Consider the following 20,173-nt stretch of genomic DNA (forward strand, 5'->3'; position numbering starts at 1 on the left):
AGCAGCACATGCTGGCTTTACTCCAGCAAACAAAATCACTTGTTTATTTCACTGAAACATTTTATATGTATTGATGGGGAAATGGACCCTATGTTAGGGCTAACTGAACAGTCAGCGAACTATTAATGTGATATTGCTGCCAAAGTATTGTTCTAAATAGATTACAGCAGCTTCTTGTGGCTTACTGAATTTGTTTATGTGGGTCAATATGGCCTAATTTTTCCTGTTGAAGGTCTTCTCCAATTATAACCGTGAATCATTTTAGGTGAACGTGACAATTCATGAATAGTTCTACTGCTATAAATATCAAGTGTTTAGAAAGTACAACTTAACCTCCAAACGCTTACTGCTATAATTACCACTGAGTATCACGGTAGGATGGGAACAACTGTTGGTGGTGAAGAATGACGTATTTATTCCAAGTGTGAGTGAGAGACATACTTTATTCCAAGTATGAATGAGAACTTGCTGAGATGCTCGCAGTGCCAGGGGAGCACATCGGCAGTGATAAGGTGGAGGAATGGAAAGCTGTGCTCGTTGCACACTGCGGGAGACCACAGTGTCCTTGCCAGCAGCACCTGCCACGCAGCAGAGGAGCGGCTTCTGCGTCGGAGAGATGCTGCGTCCCCCAGGTGCAAGGAACACTGTGCAGTTTGCCAGTCAACAGGTATGGCATATCCTAATGTAAGAAATGCCTTTTGCATTATTAACTAAGAATTCCTATGTGCTTTACTGCAAATCTGGCAGTTCGGTGAGATATCTAATAGGAAATATTAGCCCAGATTGGGCTGATTCAGTGCTGGAATTGTTTTCAACATCCATGGATAACTCTTCCAATGGCATATTGGATCTCCGGCAGAGATTGGTATTCAAGAGCATACTGGTTTCTGGCACAAATGTTCGAGTCTATTTGCCACTCTTAAACATGTTTTAATCATAGTTTGGAGCTTAGATGTTGGTCCTGCTCCCCAGTGAATGAATAAAAACTGGTGTGAATTTGCTTTTGCACTTCCTTGAATTTGGCGGCTGCGGCGTTGGAAATGGCTGCAGTGGTAAGTTAGCAGCTCCCAAACTTGCTTAGTTATTTCAGCCTCTCCACAGCTCCATGCTTTCTAACCTTCTCCCATAACTGCAGACAGCACAACTCCTCCTTGCTGCTGCATGCTTTGCTCTTACAGCAGACAAGGGATATGTCTGCATCACACACTGTAGTAGGGTACCAGAAATAGCTTTGCGGGGCTGTGCAGGGGCCATCCAGGCTGGATTTCCAGATTCCCTTATTTCACGTAGCCTGAGTCTCTACTACACTGCACCGCAGTGCAGACATACTTCAGCGATAACAGGGTTGTATTGCTTTAGGAAAAACGCACCCTGTGCACACTGTATTCCTTCATTTTGCCAGGGAGCACTGGAGACTGGGAACAGGGGCGATGTCCTGCCTCTGTTGTGCCTCCTTGTTTCCCTGAAATCTGCCCAACCCTTTTGTCCTTCACCTCAGATTACATCTCCCCTAAATCCCAAAGCCTTGGTTTCCCTGCTAATTCACATTTCTGACCCTTCGAATCTTAGGTTGGGACTGCTAGTGGTATTGACTTCCTTGTGCCTATCTCTGTTTCTAACAGCAGGGGGGAGAGTTTTCTGTGAGAATCTGAAAATAGACAGATTGAAGATATCCACAGCCCCGTGTGAGCTGGATTGCAAACAGCTAAGCTTCTTAAAAAATTTGTTGGGTTTGCTGTATTCACACATACCTCAGTAAACACGGCAAACACTCCTTGGTTTCCAGAGCATCTCAAACGTGTCACTCAGCCACAGGGACTGACCTCACCGGAGCTCTCAGTGAAGAGGGTAGACAAGTAGAGGAGGACACCAGACTGGCAGTGAATTGCACAGAAGAGATGTCCTACAGGAAAAGTCATGAAACAGGAAGATAGGGGAGCAGCTTAAGGTCTGCAGTCTGTCCTGTAAGTGCTTTTTGGAGGGGAAGCAGAAATGCCACTTATCTGTTGTGTGTACTGTGGGACTCTGTTCTGTCAATGGTGAAGGGACAAAATCATGGGTGCAAAGTGTATCACAAAGCAAATATTGAGATATTTTTGAAAATGAAGTCAGGGAGCTACAGGGCTGGGCTTTTGCAGTGATGGCGAGATTGTGCTGGTGCCTGATCATCAAAGGACTAAATCAGTGGTTGTATGGGTGGACTTGGTAACAGCACTGAAGCTGGATTCAGTTGTGTGGAGTTGTCACTGGCAGCATAGCCCAAAAGCTCCTGGGACAGGCTCATGGGGGCTGCCCGAGCCGTAGCAGAATCCTGGCAAGCAGAAGATGCTCTGCACCTTCTCCAGCACGAGCCTCTGCCAAGTAATGTAGCAAAGCCCAATGGTAGTAAGCCTATGGATTTCATATGGATTTCATGCAGCTTTAACAGGCTCTGCACGGTGAAAATATCCTGCCTTTGGCAGAATAATAGTTGAATTACTTGAAGTCCACTTACAATCAAATCTTGTTAATTTGTGCCCGTAACTGGAGATTCAGCAAGAATGACAAAAACTTAGCAAGTTAGAGAGGAAGTGGTACAACACATTTTAAGAAGTGTGGCTAATGCATTACAGAATTCATTATCACCTTACAAACTTCTTCACACTCCAGAAAAGGATGAATGCTCTTAATTCATTTATTTTGACAAGGTTTGTTTCTTAAACATCTTTTGTTATAGCTGATAAGTTTGCACTGAAAAAAAAAAAAAAAAAAGGAATAAATTGTAATTAAGGAGACATTATAATAGTCCCTTCTATCAAGCCTGTGCCATTTTTTTGGGTACAAACTGTAGCATGCGTGGATAGAAGTGAACGTGCTTCACTTCATTCTGCTCACAAAAGCCGCTTACTTAGCCAGTGCTTGGCAAATCCTTTCTGCAAAGCAGCAATACCAGTGACTTCATTTGTCATCCTGTTGGAGAACCGTTGCTTTTTTAAAAACAAACAACCAAACAAATAGCTCTAATTTGGCGTGATACATTTAGAAAAAAATAAAATAAAAAGGAATCTTTATATCATGAAAAGGGTATCTCTGGCACTCTGAGAATGCAATACGTGGAAGAGATGTGACTGAATTTTTATTACTATTCTTAAAATGTTGTCAGTTTGTTCACTGCTAGCGTATTGTATCTCATTGAATAAGAAATACAGTTGGGGGAAAATAGATCAGATTTGCGGGTCAGAGGTTCTGCAAAAATGGGATTTGAACCTAAGTGCAGCAACCTTGAGGCAAAGCTGCCCTTCCTTGAGTGCCAGACATGAAATGAGGCTGATTACCATAACCTGCACTGTCTCTTTGATTTGGACGGCGATGGAGGCAAAGGTCAGCTCATGGCATGAATCTTCATACTGATACCTGGGCCACCCCTGTCTGCAGACAGGCACTTTCCTTTTTTGCCAGTAGCACAGTGGTTACAGATACCTGTATCTGACTGTGTACCACTTGTAAATCTATAATTAATTACCATAGGTTAAACAGACTGAGGAAATAACTGGAGTCTTTTTGAGGAAATGTAATCGTCAATATAGCAAGACCCCTGAATTATGGATTCAGCAATGATTGCTATTACAGAGATGGCATTAGACGAGTATCATTTTGTCAATTAACCTTTTACAATTCATAGTTTATTATAGCCTAGAACAATCCATTTTTAAAGACTTTTTTTTTTTAATTTTTTAACAGGACTCTTGCTGCTTTAAACACTTACTACCTGCTCTTTAGCCTTTGAACATAGATGGTTGTACTTGCTTAGCATAATGGTCCCTGGGTCACAAAGCTAAAGCAAACCCTTTTAATTTATTGGAGATGTCATTTTAACTGAATATTTTGAAGATGGCAGAATTTCCTAACTTTCTGATGGCACATCAGTCCAACCAAGGATACAAATGTATCTGTGTTCCTGGGTCCAGCCACTTTACCCTACTATAGTTTAAGCTTTAATTTCATAACCTACAGTGCCCTGGTTAATTTGCAAAAGAAAAAAGCATTCTTAGTCAAGACGATGTAATAGAGACTTCTGCAATAGCAGATAAAATGGCAATGACAAAGTAATTATCATAAAAATGATTCTTTTCTAAAAATACTTTAAAAATTCTCTACTGTAAGAAAGGGAACAGACTAGTTTTGATGAAAAACACATGGGAAAATGGCGATATAATTTCTTTGCTATACAAAAACAATTATTTTTTCTGCTAGAAATAGCGTTGCTGTAGCTGCTGTGGTAGGAGGGTGGAAGAGAGGTAAGGTTTGAGGGGAGAGGTAATATTTTTATTAGAACAATTGACATAGTTGAAAAAAAAAAAACAGAAACGCTTTCAAGGGGCTTGTGTGTCTGAAAGCTTTTTTTTTTTTCCCTCCAACTATATCAGCTGGTCTAATAAAAGATATTCCTTCTGCCTGCAATCCTTGCTATTTTTGTACATCGCCATCTCTGTACAAATGATTTGTCCACTCACAGGACAAAGACTTCTACAATTCTTAAAACTGGTATAATTTGGTTAAAATTGATTCTGCAATACTAAAAGTTTTAAATGCTTCATTAAAGTGCTGAGAACTTGGGTTTGGCTTTGTGTTTTAAAGAGAATAATTGCAACTTATGAAGGAACTACATATATATGAGAAAATGTGGTCAACTCTTCCCTTCAGTAGCTTTGAAGCAGCAGTAATCTAACAAAGCACCTTGCTCTTGCTGTGCTGACAATGAGTCCGGTGTACAAAAAGAAATTAAACAAAAAAAGACATTTTAATTTCAAGGTTCACTGGAAAAAAAAACATGAAAAAAATCAATGTTTGCCAAAGAGAAAGACAAACTCTGAAGGGAGATGAAAAAAATGTATTTACAGGATTTACAGAGAACTTTATAAATAATGGGGCAATAAAAAAGAAAATAAAATATTTGTCCACCTTAGCTCTAAATATGTGGGTTATATTCCCAATAAATCCATTACAATGAGGTAACCTGAAGGCATCATCAAATTACATTGTTAACAGCTTGAGTATTTATTAGGAATAGGAAAACAAAAACAAACAAACAAAAAAACCACCCAACCAACCTAACAGGCAAAGAAAAACCCCCCAAACCAGACCAAAACACCCTATTGTGATAGCGTTAACTAATGATTGAGACTGAATCTGGATTTGCCCTTGCCCCTCTCCTTGCTCCCAGCTGCGTTGAGGCTGTGGCCTCTTCTGCCGTGTCCCCTCCTAAGGCTGTGCCACCAGTGTGGCGGCAGAGGGTCAGCTGGAGCGGTTACCTCCACACCATGCAGCTGCATCGCCCCACAGCGATGGTCTTCTGCAGCCCCGCACTCGCCACCTTCCTACGGGGCAGCATGGCCCTGCACAGGCACAGCGCGGGGCTCCCACACAGCAGTGCTCCTGGGTCGTCTTCTCTTCTGCACAGGCTGCAACCTATAGCCTCGTGTACTGTAACGAAGCTTTAAGTTAATTGTCTTCCCCTCTGTGTTCTCATGCTCTGTGAGATGGAGCATTTTCTTTCAAGTCTGGAATCCAAACTTCACAGCTGAATTTCCTGCTCGGGCCGAGGCTGCGGGAGCCCCAGCTCCTGTCCCTCTCCAGGACAGCCTGGTGGCCGGGTGGCTGTGGGACAGCTGCAGGCACAGCGGTGGCACCCGGGGCCTGGCCAGAACTGCCCCGAGCTCTGGTGGGTGCCGAGCTGATGTGCTGGTGCCGATTAGCCCTGTCAGTGATACCCCATCCTGAGCAGGCACTGCTGCCCGCATCATGGAGCAGCCGCATGTGGTGCCCCCCACCACAGCTCCTGCCCTGCTGGAGCGCTGCACAGGGGGTAAGTCCTCCGTTCCTCCTGACTCCCTGTAACATCCTCACACGTGGGCACACAAGGACTTGGCCGTCCCCAGGCCCGCTGGCTGCGCATGGTGGGAGCGGCAGGCTCTGCTCTTCTGACGCTCCCCACACGAGCGCAGTGGGTGCTCAGCATGGGGCAGCCTCCCGCTGCCATGAGTGCCTAGGCAGGCAGCAGCCACTGATGCATTTCTTTCTCCTCATTATTTTTTTTCCCTGTTCTCCATTTGATCACTCAGCTGTTCACCACAATGGCAAGATAAAAATGCAGCACTTCATTGTTACGCTGAGAATCTCTCTTAACCCAAGGCTTTTTAGTGCATGCTGAGAGCAATGCCGAGCTTTCTCCTGGACAGGTGAAGATCAGGATTCCCGAGAGAAGACTGTCCAGTTACGGTTTGGGACAGGCTTTCTGCTTTTGCCGTGCTGCCTCCGACTGTGCAGCGACTGTGCGTGAAGCCTGTAGAGAGAGCTACAGCTTCAGCTATCCATGCGGCACAGACGTACGCTCCACTACTGCTTTGCTTTCAGCCAACAACTGGGAGCTTCGAACGGCTTTGGTATTTAATGCTTTAAATCAGCCCCCTGCTTCCCGTCAGCATGTTCCTGGAGCCCTGGTGGGGTGGCAGGGCTGCAGCTGTGGGCCCCTGGGTGCGCAGGGTAGGCAGGGCTGCTCCAGCTGCCTCTGTGCCTCCAGCACCCAGCCGCGACTGCGATGGCAGACCAGGCCTGCACGCAGTGCCAGCCTGGCTAATGAACTGCACATGGCTTTTAATTAGATTCCCCAGGCACATGGTCTTCTTCTGCGAACCTGCTCCTGGGTGGGAGATGCAGGGATGAGCGTGGTCTGCCCGGGAGCCTTTGCTTCCTGCAGCCACCCTGCCCTGGTGCCTGCACCTCCCGCCTAGGGCTGTTCTCCTCTGGAGTTAAATCGATTTTGCACAAGTGCTAGTGTTCAGGACCAGACCTGTTCTCTCTGTCAGGTTTGTAATGCCTTTCTCCCTATTAGTTTTCTGATACTCAGCTATCACGGCTTTCTGTAAGGATGTTTAGGTTTTATATGTACTTTGTCTGACATATAAAACACTTTATAAACTTTATCCATTTAATTCTCCTACACTGTGCACTGTGCTGTAGGAGCATTATCTTCACTTTACAGATAAGGAGATTTACATTCACACAAAGCCAGACTGGAATTGGGGTAAGGACCAGGCTCAGAGCTCCAGATATGATGATAACCTGCTGCGTGCTTAAGGCAGTAGATTGTACAGCTCTTTCCCAGCACAATGTTGCAGGTCAGGCCATGGATTTCCTTCTTACAAGCTCCTTTTTGTTTCAGATTGGGCTAAACCTTGTTGGATGTTTACCGTTTGTTTCAGGTAATAGAGCAGGTAAGTTTCTTTATGAAACAAAAGGTGTTCCATGACCACAGCTCTGAGGAGAGTGACAGGGACAGGACTTTTTGGCTAGCTGCTGACATGTGGTAAAGGATGGTAGGAAAGACCTAATCTCTGGTATTTAAGTAGGTAAAAAGGAATGCAACAAAGAACCCAAACATTTCATCTGATCTTCCAAACTAAAACAACTCAACTTTCTTTGTCTTCCTTTTTTTAATTTTTTTTTATTTTTATTTTTTGACTAATTGCATGTGTCAGAAGCCATCATAGTATTTAATTTACAGTCATTAAGTTAGACTGCCTGATCAGCATCAAAAAACATTTACAAACCATGGGCTCATCTATGCACATCAACTATGCTGTGCTAGCCTCAACCCTCCCGAGCATGCACTGATGCTCTTGGGTTTGGAAATGAAGTTGGTGCTGCTTGGCTGGTTTGCATCTTACTTGAAGAAGGTTTTAAAGAACCCAGCTCCTGAGATAGACAGAAATTTAATGATTTAAGTGAAGCAATGTCTTGTCAGCTGCGGAGTTGGCTCAGGGTCTGTAAATCTGATCAAATGCACTGAATACAGTTAAGGCTGGATTCACAACTCTGTGAGGAGAAATCAGCTCTTACTGGACAAGAGGATTTTATACTCAATAATTAGGCTAAATGAAGCTGTTACACAGAATGGTGGCAAAGAGCCACGTTTCGCTGGCATGCTATAACATCACATAATACATGAACGTACTGTATGCAGTAAGTCCTGGTTTCTCCTTCCAAAATTTTTATTACAGCCCTAACTGACACTTCATTCTCTGCCAATTCCTCTGCTCCCTTCTCATGCTGGCAAAAATATAGCAGGACACCCAGAACTGTAGGCCTTGGCAGGATCATGTGAATATGCTGAACGCATACATGCTGATTAATTCATTGCCTTAGCAACTGAAAAGTCTCACATTATTCTGTCTTGTTTATTGGCCCTTTCAGAGCTAATGTGAGCAGTAAAGATCATCCACAGGCAAAATACAGCATCCATTAACTCCTTGCACCTGCAAGGACCAAAAATCTCCTTCAATCCCACAAGATTACCTGTTCTGCAGAAGTCAGGTAAGTGTTCTTTGGTACACCAGACCAAAAACCCTTCCTGTACATACTGAGTACACAATGTTACCCTGCTAAACTTGCTGTTGCGCCACCAGTGGCAATATACAACAGCTTCCCGCTGTGTTGTGGGTGTACAGACGCAAGGTGTAAGGGAGCAGGGAGTCTCGCTTTTGGATAAAAGCGTGCAGTTGGAGCCCTTGAAGGTGCGATGTTGGTTTCCCCTCCGAGAGGCACCCAGTAACGCCTGCCACTGGTGTGTTCCCTCCCTGCAGCTGCAGAGGCAACAGCAGCTGTCAGCACTGGGACCGCAGGGAGGAGCCGAGGGTGGTTCTTCATAGAGCTGCGGGAAAGAGATGTCCAGGGTGTCACTGCAAGCACGGCGTCTGGGTGCCTCTGTGTGTATATTAACCATTAAATGGAGACTCATAAGTCCCTTGCTGTTACATATTTTGCATCCAACGTGCATGCTGAAGAGGAAGCTCCTTGCACACAGCCTGAGGCCATCTACTCCTGGGCTGGGCTCGCTCCCACCGTGCAAGGAGGCTGCCAGTGCTTCCCGCTGTCCCCTGCCTCCCGGGGCCACATCCGAGCAGCACGTGGCTGGCCCCACGCTCCTACATCCATCTAACCATCTTTTATTTGCCTGGTGTAGTTCAGTAAGGCAGAGCCACGTGTGGCGCCAGCCGAGGAGCAGTGTCCCCCCAGCCTGGCCGGAGCTGTGCCCGTGCCCGTGCCCGTACCCAGTAGCACTGCACTCCCGGGGATGGCTGATGCGAGCAGTGCAGATAAGCTGGCGGGGTAGTGGGCAAACAGAGCAAGAGGGCTGGCCCATTAGATGGGAACATCTCAGTTCAAGAGCAAGCATTATGTTCATCTTTCATTTTTGATTTAGGTCTCATACTGCTTAGTTAAAAAACAAACCAGAAAACAGTTTGCTGAATCACTGCTACCCGGTGAATGTGCTGCTTGATTCAGTTCTGCAGGTATGAACCATAGCTGCTATATTTTTTCCAGTTGTTTTAGAAATATTTTCATATTCTTTTTGAACTTTTGCCTGGTTTTCAAGCTAAAGTGACCCAGTGTTCCTCATTCAGTTGGTTTTGTTGCTGAATCCAAAAGTATTTTTTGTTGCTGAATCCAAAAGTATTAGCTGGACTGCCTGCTCCTCCTGGTTGTCCTCCCTGAAGGTCCAAAGAAGGTTTTCACATGTACTCCTCCTGTGAGAGTCCTAACAGAAGTCCTGACGATTTTTTTTTCTGGAAGACTTTGCAGAAAGTCTCCTTTTCTCTGTCAATCTGTGGTCCCTGTCTCTCAGTGCTGCTGTCCTCCCTCCCCACAGACATTGCATGGAGTCTTAAGAGCTTGAAAATGTGCATGAGAAAAGTACTCCCTGCATTTTGCCCTGCCGTGTTTTCAAGCCCTGTGACAGGTCCTGCAGCCTTGTTTGGGTGAGCACACACCAGCAAAGGGTCCCATCTCTGCCAGAAAGGACAGGAAGGTCCTGGTGCTTATGCCACCTTCTGTACAGGACCTACAACAACTTCACTGCTTTTAAAGTAGGTGCTTCTCTTCTTTTCTTTCTTTCTTTTTCTATTTCTGTGCAAATACAAGCTGCCCCTTGGTAAACTCTGAGCTGAGAAACATCTAGCAGTGCTGTCAAGAGGAATCTACATTTGCTTCAAGGAAAATATGTGACTCATCCCTGTGTCCCTGCTACAGCTGTGTGGAGTGAAGTCACAACCCCCATGGTTGGGATGAAGCCAACTTCCAGCAATACTTCTACATATATTGTAAGTCCAATACGAATGTCTACAGACATTTCACAGACTGAACTCAGAAACGTACTCTGACACCGAGCCACCATATTAAAGGTGTTGAAGTACACGTTGTGTAAGCCTGAGGCAATATACAGAATTAATGAAAGAAACGCTGCATACTCTGAGCTTTGTGGACCAGAACATGAAATAATATCTGGAATTTTTCACACACAATTTTTCACAACTATGAAAATGCTGATTCCAAGTATCCTAGTAAATAACTAAATAACAGTCCTCTGACCCTGGTGAGACAATTCCATACTAAGAGATTTTCTTGAAATTCGCAGCTGTTGACTATTAGAAATGGTTTGGGGGTATTGGCTTTGAAACAGAAATTTTTTTCCCCGCTACATACTGCTGGTACTGCCCTTGAAAGATGCACTGTTTGATGTGAGGTTTTGCACAAAATGAATATTTGAGTTTTGAGCTATGAAAAATGGCTTCTTTTTCTGAAGAGTGTGATACATACTGAAGCTCCGAGCTCACTGGGTTCTACTGATTGATATCCACAGATGAGCTAGTCTTCTACCTTAAACCACTCTTCTTCCTGCAAGTATAAAATAACAACACGAGCTGTCGGCAGAGTACCAGGTAAATGTTGCCATGGGCCCAAGGGCTTTCCCTGTCCCAAGAGCTCTTTTTGGAAGCCAGAAAATGACTATCAAATGAAAGCATATTTACTTGATGCAAACAGCAGTGAGATGATGTTTGCAAATGCCTCCTTCTGTTTCCAAACAGTACAAACAACAAATTACTGCCTCAGACTGATTTCCACCAAATATATTTTCACACTTTTCCATTGTTAGTTGGTTGGCTTTTTTTTAATTTTTTTTTTTTTTTTTTTGGAGGGGGGGGAGGCTGAGGGCAGGAAGTCAATGCTTTGTAAGCTATCCTCAGCTAGAAAAAGGTGAAGAACCAGCACTATTTCAAGTAAATGCATTTTAAACAGAACTCTGATATTACTACTTGGCCCGTCTTTTTGACTTCAACTGTTGGTAGATTTTTTTTTTTTCCTTTGGCCTGGTCCATTTGGATAGCACAGAACTTCAGGAAATTAGTGATGCTGCCTTTGAAAACCCTGCCTATTTTACAGAGGAAATACTTAAAACTCAATGATATGAAACTAACTAGATATGTTTGAAATATTGATTACATATATCTTCTGGAATAGGATAATGGGATATTCCTGGTTGCTATATGCATGTTTATACGTCCCTGAAATGTTTGATTAATGTGCACCTAATCTTTCTTTCCGCTAATAGACCATCATATTTCTTACTAAGAAATGAATTATTTGACTACTGGTACAAGTGGCTGAGAGAAAGCCATTTATAATGCTGCATCTTCAGCTAATGTTTCTTCTGCAACTAAACCTTGACCTGGAAAGCTCTTTCACTGAAAATGACTAATATTGTCAATTTTAATTTTAGCTTTGAATATGTTTTTCTGATGGCAGTCTAATCTATCCTAAAATACTTTATACTTCACAATATTAATAAAACATACATAGAAAATAAACAAAGGAAAACCCTCATGAAGCAAAATTTGAATCCTGTTTATGGAGATGTTATCCCAGAACTCTGAATTTATGCAAAAGCAGTATATTGGCAAAAAGAAAGAAAATATTTTAAAAGCAAAACAGAATTGACTTAACCTCTCCTTTTCTTTGTTCACAAAATATATTGTCATTTTAGGCTGGTATTGATTTTGCTTTCCATTTTTCTTTTAAGATTAACTCACATTTGAATGTTTTTATCATTTTCTGTATCACTTTTTTGAGCAATGTTATTTTTCATATTTCTGAAAATTGCTTAGTTAAGAGATTCGACAAATAGCAGGTTGTAATAACAACAGTTGCTCTCTGCTGGCCTTGTGTGTATCAGCCCTAGTCTTATCATTTGTACACTATAAGCAGCCCTTCTTCATACAATCATTTTCAAAATTGCTGTGCTAAACTTTAGGGAATAGGGATGTTCACCACATTTGTACACTCAGTCATGAGCTCAGACAAGAACGCTGAGCATTAGGCATGGCAAACAAACCATGAAAACTTACAGTTGTCAGACTGGATGACTTTTGCAGAAAAGCTGCAGAGGGTTAGTTTGTTCCTTGGCACCTTTTGTAAGAAAAAATAAGCATTTGCATACACATTTTCAAAAGCTTAAAAAGATCAATAGAAAATATAACCCAGTGTCACTGATGCCCAAGCACTCTGAGCTAGGGTCACAGCCCTGAACAGAAGCCTTAGTATCCAAATTCTCTTAGTGTCCACATTCTAAATTCTCCTTCCAATTAGCAACTAAAAAGTGGTAACTTGTAATTTCTGTTGACTTTAATAAACTGTACAGATTTCAGCCTGCCCTGCATCTGACATCCAGAGTCTTTTAGAGACTATCCAGTTGCCACTCAAAAGCAGGAGCATTTTAAAATGGGGGCCTTCGTTAAAAAACAGAGAACACCCACTGAATCTGCTGATCGGTAAAATCCAGCCTGGCAGTTCAGCATGACTTTAACTTTAGTCTGAGGAAGCCTGAGCCTATTCTGTTGTAGAATTTTCTGGAAACGGCATTCACAAGAAGCAGTAATGAGTTATATGGCATCTGCTGACTTTGACATGGAGCTTTTTTGATCCATCTTATGGATTTCAGTTCTCCCTATTGTGTTAACACTGTGACTTTTGTAAACCAGAGGAGTGGAATTTCAACTGGGACTCTACTCCTACCCTTGGCTCCAGGCTGTAGACCTTCCAAGAGCTATTGGGAGGTTGAATGGAAATAAAGATTACTACGACTAGAGGAAGCAATGGATGTGATCAATCCCTCAGTAAGATATGTACTGGGAGCCCTGTTAAAATGAAAATGGAGAGAAAGAAGAGTTTTCACAAACTGGCTGTGTAGAAAGAGCAACTACACAAATTATGCTCACCTGGAACAGATGAGCTAATAACCTCCTGCCCTCCCTTCCACTTCTTCCCCCACTGTTACTTGGGGAGGTGAGTAGGAATTTCTGGTGGTAAAGAAAAGGGTTTGATTTACTTTTTTGAACATGTGAGTTTGTAATTCAACAACCTGTTCCTGAGTTGAGGGAAAAACATCTGTGCATGCCGCTGGAGTAAGTACATGTATTATGGACTAATATTGTCACTTTTCAAGAGTGCAAGTACTGTAATTTGTTGTGCGTGTGCTTATCAAAGCAAAGTTTAAGAAGTCTTCTAATAAATGAAAAGTTTTATGGAGATTTATTTATTTATTCTTTTCAAAAGCTTTTGTTGAAACAGAAAAGTATCTTTTTGATGAGAAACATCCACCTTCTTTCCCCTTAACAAACATTGCCATCTAAGCCTGTCTGGGAGCCTGGGGTGCATCTATGCTCTGTATATTGAGGTATCTTGTTCAATCTTGGGTAGAATTTATAAGGAGCCCCTGTAGGTCTGAGTAACTTCAGTGGAGCTGGTTGGTAAGCTAATGTCCTGCTGTTGTTTGCAAAGGAAGGAGATGTGAGCTTTGTTTACAGGGTATGATCTAAGAGATGGTTTCTAGAGACTTCTTGACTTTTTCTATCTTGATAGAAGACTACATCTTTTTACAATATCAGGAAAAAAAAGTTAGTTTTTTTTTTTTTTATAAGATAAGACTTAAACCTAATAGTGAATTTCTCAGTATTTGTACCAAGCTCACTACTAATAGAAAGGAGCAAACAAACAACAACAACAAAAAAACCCACCTAACCCGAGCATTACAGACAAAGGGCACAGGAAGCTTTGGAAAAAAAAAAAAGGAATATTACAGGAAATGCTATCTTAAATTATGCTTCCTGGGCAGGGGGAGACAATGAAATTCTGATCCTATTTTGCTATGTTAGTCAATCAGTCTGATTTGTCTGAGAAGAGAACTTCCCACGTGCAACTCCGGTGAGGTCCTTAGATGATGCTGAGGCCCGCTGGCAGTAGGATTGTGTGGTGATGTGTGGGGTATCAGGTAGGTTCCTGTTAACCAGATCCTCCGCAGCTTCACACATGCTGAGAGCTTCTTGGCCTCAGCTTCATATTTAGGTCGTATTAAAGAAAACAAATGCCACCACATAGGAAGCTTCTTCCTGAAACCCTTAGCTCCTTTAGGGCTGTCAGGCATACTCCTCTCCCCTCTTGGGCTCGCGCCCAGCCCTAAGCAAGACCCTCCTGCTGCCGCAGCAACTGACCATATGATGAGCTGCTAATTAACGAGAGTAGAAGGCACTTGCAAAGAGCAAAAGAGAAAGTATGAAGCCTCTGTAATTTGAGTACAACTTTTGGTAATTACATTTGTCTTACAAGCAAACCTTGAGATCACAGCAAAATTGAAGGAAAACTTTGAAAAACAACGCTAAGATTGTTCAGGTGCAAGAGGCAGGGAAGTGTAAATGCCTTCAGTTTTCTGCCTTGTTTAACTCTCTGCAATTTCATTTTCCAGGCTGTGATTCATACGTTCATACGCTCCTCTTGAGACACTTACATCCTCCTCATGTGAGGGAGGTGGCAAGTTCAGGTATGTGGCTGGGCCTGGGCCTAGGCCGCAGCAGGAGCAGGCGCTGTTACGGCGGTGCTGTGCTTTCACACCTGGGGACTGGGGAGTAAAAAGTAGTCGTAGCTGCTGCCCCTGGCCTGTGGGCACGTGGCAGCAGCAGGCAGATCTGCAAGGCAGAGCACAGCACCAGCCTCCTGTGCAGGGTAATAGGCACCCTCCCCACAGAGGGAAGTCTCCCTGGGTCCCTGTTTGTCACTGCCCAGCAGGCTGGGCTGGGCAGCCTTTTGGTGTGACATGGGCACCTGGAGGTGGCATAGGCCTGTCTCCATCTGGTGTGGTTGGAATCACTTCCCAGAGAATGAACAAACAAAGCTTGTGAGAGGATAGTTATGCTAAGAATAATGAATATCAGCTATTCCATAGGGACTAACTTAACTGGGTACTTAGGTGCTGGATAATTAAGGAAAATGAAGATCGTTAAGTAACTGCTGATGCCTCCCCTTCTCTCTCCAGTGTGGCTTCTAGGAGGAAGGAGGCAGGGGACTCTGCAAGGTACGTTGCAGAAAGCCACCTGCGAGGCCTTCACATGTCACAAATCAAGTTTTTTGTCCCCCACCCCCTCAGGTAGAAGCTGTTTCAAATGACAGCGAAACATTAGAAGTAGGGAAAGATTTTCTTATTTTTTTCCCTTTCTTACTGGTTTCTGAAAAAGCGTGGTTTATATGCTGTCAATCATTTCCAATGATCTCAGTCCGGTGTTTATTCAAAAATCACGTTTGGTGTAGCTGGAAGTGTTGTTACTAACTGATGAGCAAGTCTGAATACTGAAAATGAAAAATGATTGACATTCTTTAAGGTAAAGAGGGAGACTCTTCATCCAGCAGAAGCTGCCACTGCAACAGATGCTGTTATAGCTTCTGACACTGATCGTGATGAGTGGTGTGTAATGTCAGTAAAAGATGAGAGGATTACAACAACAAAGTGAAAAGGAAGCCTCTGAACATGAATCCCATGGCACCCTGGTAACAGTTAATAGCCATGACTTTCCTGGCTAGAGATATGACTAAAAAGGTCAAACATATATTTGTTAACTTATCATCTATTCGGTAAATAAACACAAGCTTGTTAATTAGCATTCTATTATTATTTGACTCTGGGTTATTTTTTTTATTATTATTTTTGGTTCTTATTTCCCATGGCTTCTGGCAAATATGTTGTCTTGTGCTCTTTTTTACCATTTCAGGTTTTCCTTTTGGTTAAGTATAGCAGATATTTACAGAGAATAATTCATAGCAGAGCTACACATGGTCCTGAATACTTTGAGGTACTCAGGGGTAATACTGCATGTTGGACATCTTTCCAGCAATATTAAGCAGCAAGTTTCCATGTGCAGTTATAAACTTTTTCCCTAAACAGTAACATCATTTTAGGTGTAATACCTTCTCCCCCAGTTTGCTACAGGAAATCTCTCTTTAGGCATTCTGCAGCAGCATCATTCTAGCGTGGGCAAGGCTGCTGGGGAGCAGCTTAGGAGACCTGCACAGTCAGACCAGGGCTCACAGAAAGCTCCCCTGAGCACCGGACAGCCCCAGTACCTGCTTCAATTTACCATGGATGAGGGTCCTTCTGGGGAGCAGCCTTTCATTAACCCCAAAATTGTTGATACAGTTCACTTCTTATAAGTGGTGTTCTTCTTGTGCTTCCTGGAGGGCTGTTTAGATCATGGCTTAAAGATAACTCTTGTCCTCGCAGTTCTAGGCTTGCAAGTGAAATTAAGGTCATTATTAAATTGTCCTGTAAGTGGTATAAATATTTACACTGGTGCAATGTGTATACTAGAGTCTCTTGTATGCTTTAGTAATAAAATGTGATTTGGTTATATTCACATACTCTCTTGATGTGTGTGCATATGATCAGAGCCAAGTGGAAAGCCAGCACTGAAGAGTGACGCACAGTCCCCTTCCATATCCCACTTTACTGCACAGCTGTAGTCCCATACCTGTCCCCAACATGTGCCTATGGGACGTGCTGCTCAGCTTGCTGCCTCCAGGGAGCTGAGTACAAATCTGGGGATATGCTTCAACTTCTATAATTGCTGAATTTACTCTGGGGCTATAGTGTTGTGATAATTCTCTTTTCCTTAAATGCAGGAAATGGAGCTCCATGTTGTCCATTTGGGGACGGTGAGTTCAACAGTGCAATATTTCTTCATAAAAGTGCTTTCTCTCACATGGAGAATCTCACATGCATTTCCCCAGGAGCTACCACAAATTTAAATTGTGTACACATTTTCATATGTTCACAGTTTTAACAACAACACCACCACCACAAGAGTCTTCCTCTTTCTCTTTCCCTGTTTGGCCTCATTTGAGTGTCTCTGGGATACGTGCCTGAATACACGCTTAAAGCACGTTGGGAATGTGGATCTGTTGTGAAGGGCTGGATTGCTGCTTCCTTCTCCGTTAGCATACTGCCCATGAAAGATGATATGGAGCTGGGTGCTGTGATTTGGCTATGTTTAACATGACTAACAATGAAGTTAAATATCCGTCATTAACAACATATTTCTTTTTTCCAGTACTGTGGAGGGTTTGCTGTAGTAAGGGTGTTTCTGAAATGCTGTGTGTCAGCACAGACTCAGCGGATGCCCCCAAGTAAGCCAGGCAGCCCAATTCCTTTCCTTTCTACCTCTTTCTGGGTGCTCACCTTACAAGGTAGGTGAGCTCATTGCTGCATCCCTGGGCCCATGCTCTGATTTGTAAAGCATTTTCTCCTAGGTCATGGGAATCGGTGCGTGTAGGCTCTTGCAGAGCTAGCAGGTGCGTTAGGCAGCCTCGTGCTTTACGTGTCGTTAACTCTGCATTTCGAAAGCTGCCTGCTGTGTGGTGCCTGGAGGTTTCAGTTATTTTGGCCCATAAATTCCAGATCTTGTACTTCTGCACTGAAGCTGACCCTGTACCTTCTTCTCCACTGCAGGAGAGTTTTGTTGTTGTTGTTTGTGAAACGCAGACAAATCTAACTTGTCCAAAGGCCTCTTGCAGAAACCCTGGTAAAGCATCATCGCTCTTCTGTGACATGCGACCACTTCCAGGTGCTCTGCCTTGTAGAAGCTTCTGTTGTTTTTCGCACCCCAAACAAGGTTTCCCTTCTTACTCTATCCTTCCCCTTAGGAACTGTCCCCAGCTCAAAGATCCTTCTGCAGGGCTATGGCCCTTCAAAGGAGACCTTTCGTTTGTACAGCAGCTTTGATACAAATGATCCCAGGAGGTTTAACTGCCAGATAAAAGTAGAGTGCATTAACCCACACAATCGCTCTAATGAAGTCAGGGTGAAGTTGTGAAGTCTGGGTCACAACTAATGGATGAACCATTAACACCTCTCAGACATAACAGCACTTAAAAATATCAGACAGCAAATGCATTTAGTGACTTTCAGGTGTATAACTGGTCACAGTGTTTTGAGCGCGAACAATCATGAAAAGCTCACAATTTCATTGCATATCCCCTACAGTGCTTTCCACATTTATGTTTTAAGGTCAACTCAACTCTAGAAGATTTTGCCATCATAAAACTGTCAGATGACAGGTAACTTTTTCCTTTTTCCTTTTTTTTTTTTTTTTGTGTGTGCGTGAAGTGCTTAGCACTTCAAGAGCTTGTGTTGATCCAGAGAAACTTTGAGAACCCCAGCTCTGATCAGCACTTCTGTACTGTCAGGTATTTCTGCTGGCATATTCACTGAATTAATAGCAAAATGTTTGAGGACCTGCTCTAATGCAAAAACCTTTCCAATAGAGAAAAGTGATTTTTTTTTTTTTTTTTTTCCGATGTTAAAGGACTGGATTAAGAGTTGTTCCTTTGTACCACGAATCTGAGTGCTGTGGTAGAGGGACAGGGATAGGCTGTCTCAGTAGAGACTAAGATCTGTAGATGTTTTGATGCAGAAGTTCTTGTTCCCCCTCAGTTGTTGAGAGGCTACTTGTGATTAATGCAGGAGCTTGTTTAAATAACTGAGGTGTTGAATGCTGGAGGACGTTTCAGGGTATAGTAGGCTGGCAGGGGTTTGCCCTCTTGGACTGGGCTGCAAGCCCCAGATGTAGTTTTGTGGAGAAGACCTGCAATAAAGGCTCTCCAAAATTTCTTGAGATTGCTTTTTCTTTCAGCATCTTCTACAGAAGGCCTGATTGTCATGCGTGCCTTGCCCTGGCCCATTGTGCTGACTGTGGCCTGTGTTATGTTCTACAGAAAACAAAGCTGCTCTGCACTTTTTCTGGCAGCAAGTAGCTCGAGCGGCTGCTTGCCTGCGTGCTGGCCTCCCCAGCACTCTCACCAGCTGCTCATCCCTGTGCTGCTGCATGTGCTCCTCGCTGCCGCTGCTCTTCTCACCTCTGTGCCCCTTCTGTCATGAGTGCCCTGGGGAGGATGCTTTGCTTGTGATTGCGGGGCACTGTCAGCCCACAGCTGATGGTATCTGCAGCCATGGCCTTGGTGCAGCTCCAAGTTTGCTTTGGGTGTCTCCCAGCCCTGCGAACACACGTTGGCACAAAATGGGATGTGCTGTTCCGGCAGCACACTGCAGCATACAGATGGGGTCAGGGAGGTGTCTGAGGAAGGTGTGTGTTGCAGTTCCCTGCCACCAGCTTGCTAGTCTACAGGACAAATACTGAATTGTTATTTAAGCTTTCTTTGTGTCCTTGTTTTTACACTGGGCAAATCCTGCATAATGAATCCACAAAGTGGGACAAGAGCGTAGCAGCTGTAATTCCGGTTAAAGTGCTGCACGGTGAAAAGCTGCATTTTGTGTCTTAATTCTCCACTTCTGTGTCAGATCTGTACCACTGTCCATGTTCAGAAGGAGCTGCTGCTGCAAAACCATGAAGTGTTTAGGCTTCCCGATGAATCCTTAGGGTATAATTTAAGGAAACAGGGTCACGTGTTGGACGCTGTGTCTTGCACAATGGTGTCATTATCTCTTATGTATTAGCAGGCTACTAATGCTGACACCTAATTAGCACCAAGAAACTGATTAAGTCTCAATAGGGTCAAGAGAAAGAAGAAAAATAGATCTCAGGCAAGCAATTAGGTCATTTATTTAATAAATTAAAATACTTGTGATTATAAGCTCACTCTAGCAAGTTTTTTTTTTCCTGTACTGAATAGTTGATGGCAGAAACAATGATAAAATTAAAATAGTGAATGCAACACTATGTTAACGGCAACGTAATCAAAACGGCACATGCGCGCACACAAGAAAAAAAAACAAAACTTGAGCTTTCTCTAATGGACAGTTTATCATCCAAAATAGATGCATTCATTAGGAAAAAATTGCATTCAAATACCAGTAAAATAAATGGAGTCTGTTCAGATTTCCTGTTGCATTTGGGCTGCTCCATGCTATGGAAGCTAAGTATGTAGAAGATGCTTCAATACACACTCATGACATGGCAGACATTTATGTTTATGGTGTACCTTTTGTAAAATAATCTGATTTGCTTTTTTTGAGCATTCA

At 43.3% G+C, this 20,173-nt stretch overlaps 1 long non-coding RNA gene across 5 annotated transcripts in view; it reads left to right on the forward strand.

Moving 5' to 3' along the window:
- The window catches only part of LOC121074071, a 30,448-nt gene extending 16,529 nt beyond the window's left edge, over positions 1 to 13,919 (forward strand). For 4 of the 5 annotated variants that reach the window (XR_005822084.1, XR_005822086.1, XR_005822085.1 and 1 more), the window contains 5 exons: positions 453 to 667; positions 7,202 to 7,253; positions 8,233 to 8,352; positions 9,689 to 9,797; positions 9,961 to 13,919. This is a non-coding gene — a long non-coding RNA (uncharacterized LOC121074071). Of the gene's footprint in view, positions 1 to 452; positions 668 to 1,786; positions 1,965 to 7,201; positions 7,254 to 8,232; positions 8,353 to 9,688; positions 9,798 to 9,960 lie in introns of all 5 variants that reach the window. The other variant, XR_005822088.1, reaches the window with a different exon arrangement.
- The last annotated feature ends 6,254 nt before the right edge of the window (positions 13,920 to 20,173 follow it).

The sequence above is a fragment of the Cygnus olor genome, chromosome 8 (genome assembly GCF_009769625.2).
Source record: "Cygnus olor isolate bCygOlo1 chromosome 8, bCygOlo1.pri.v2, whole genome shotgun sequence".
Taxonomy (NCBI): Eukaryota; Metazoa; Chordata; class Aves; order Anseriformes; family Anatidae; genus Cygnus; species Cygnus olor.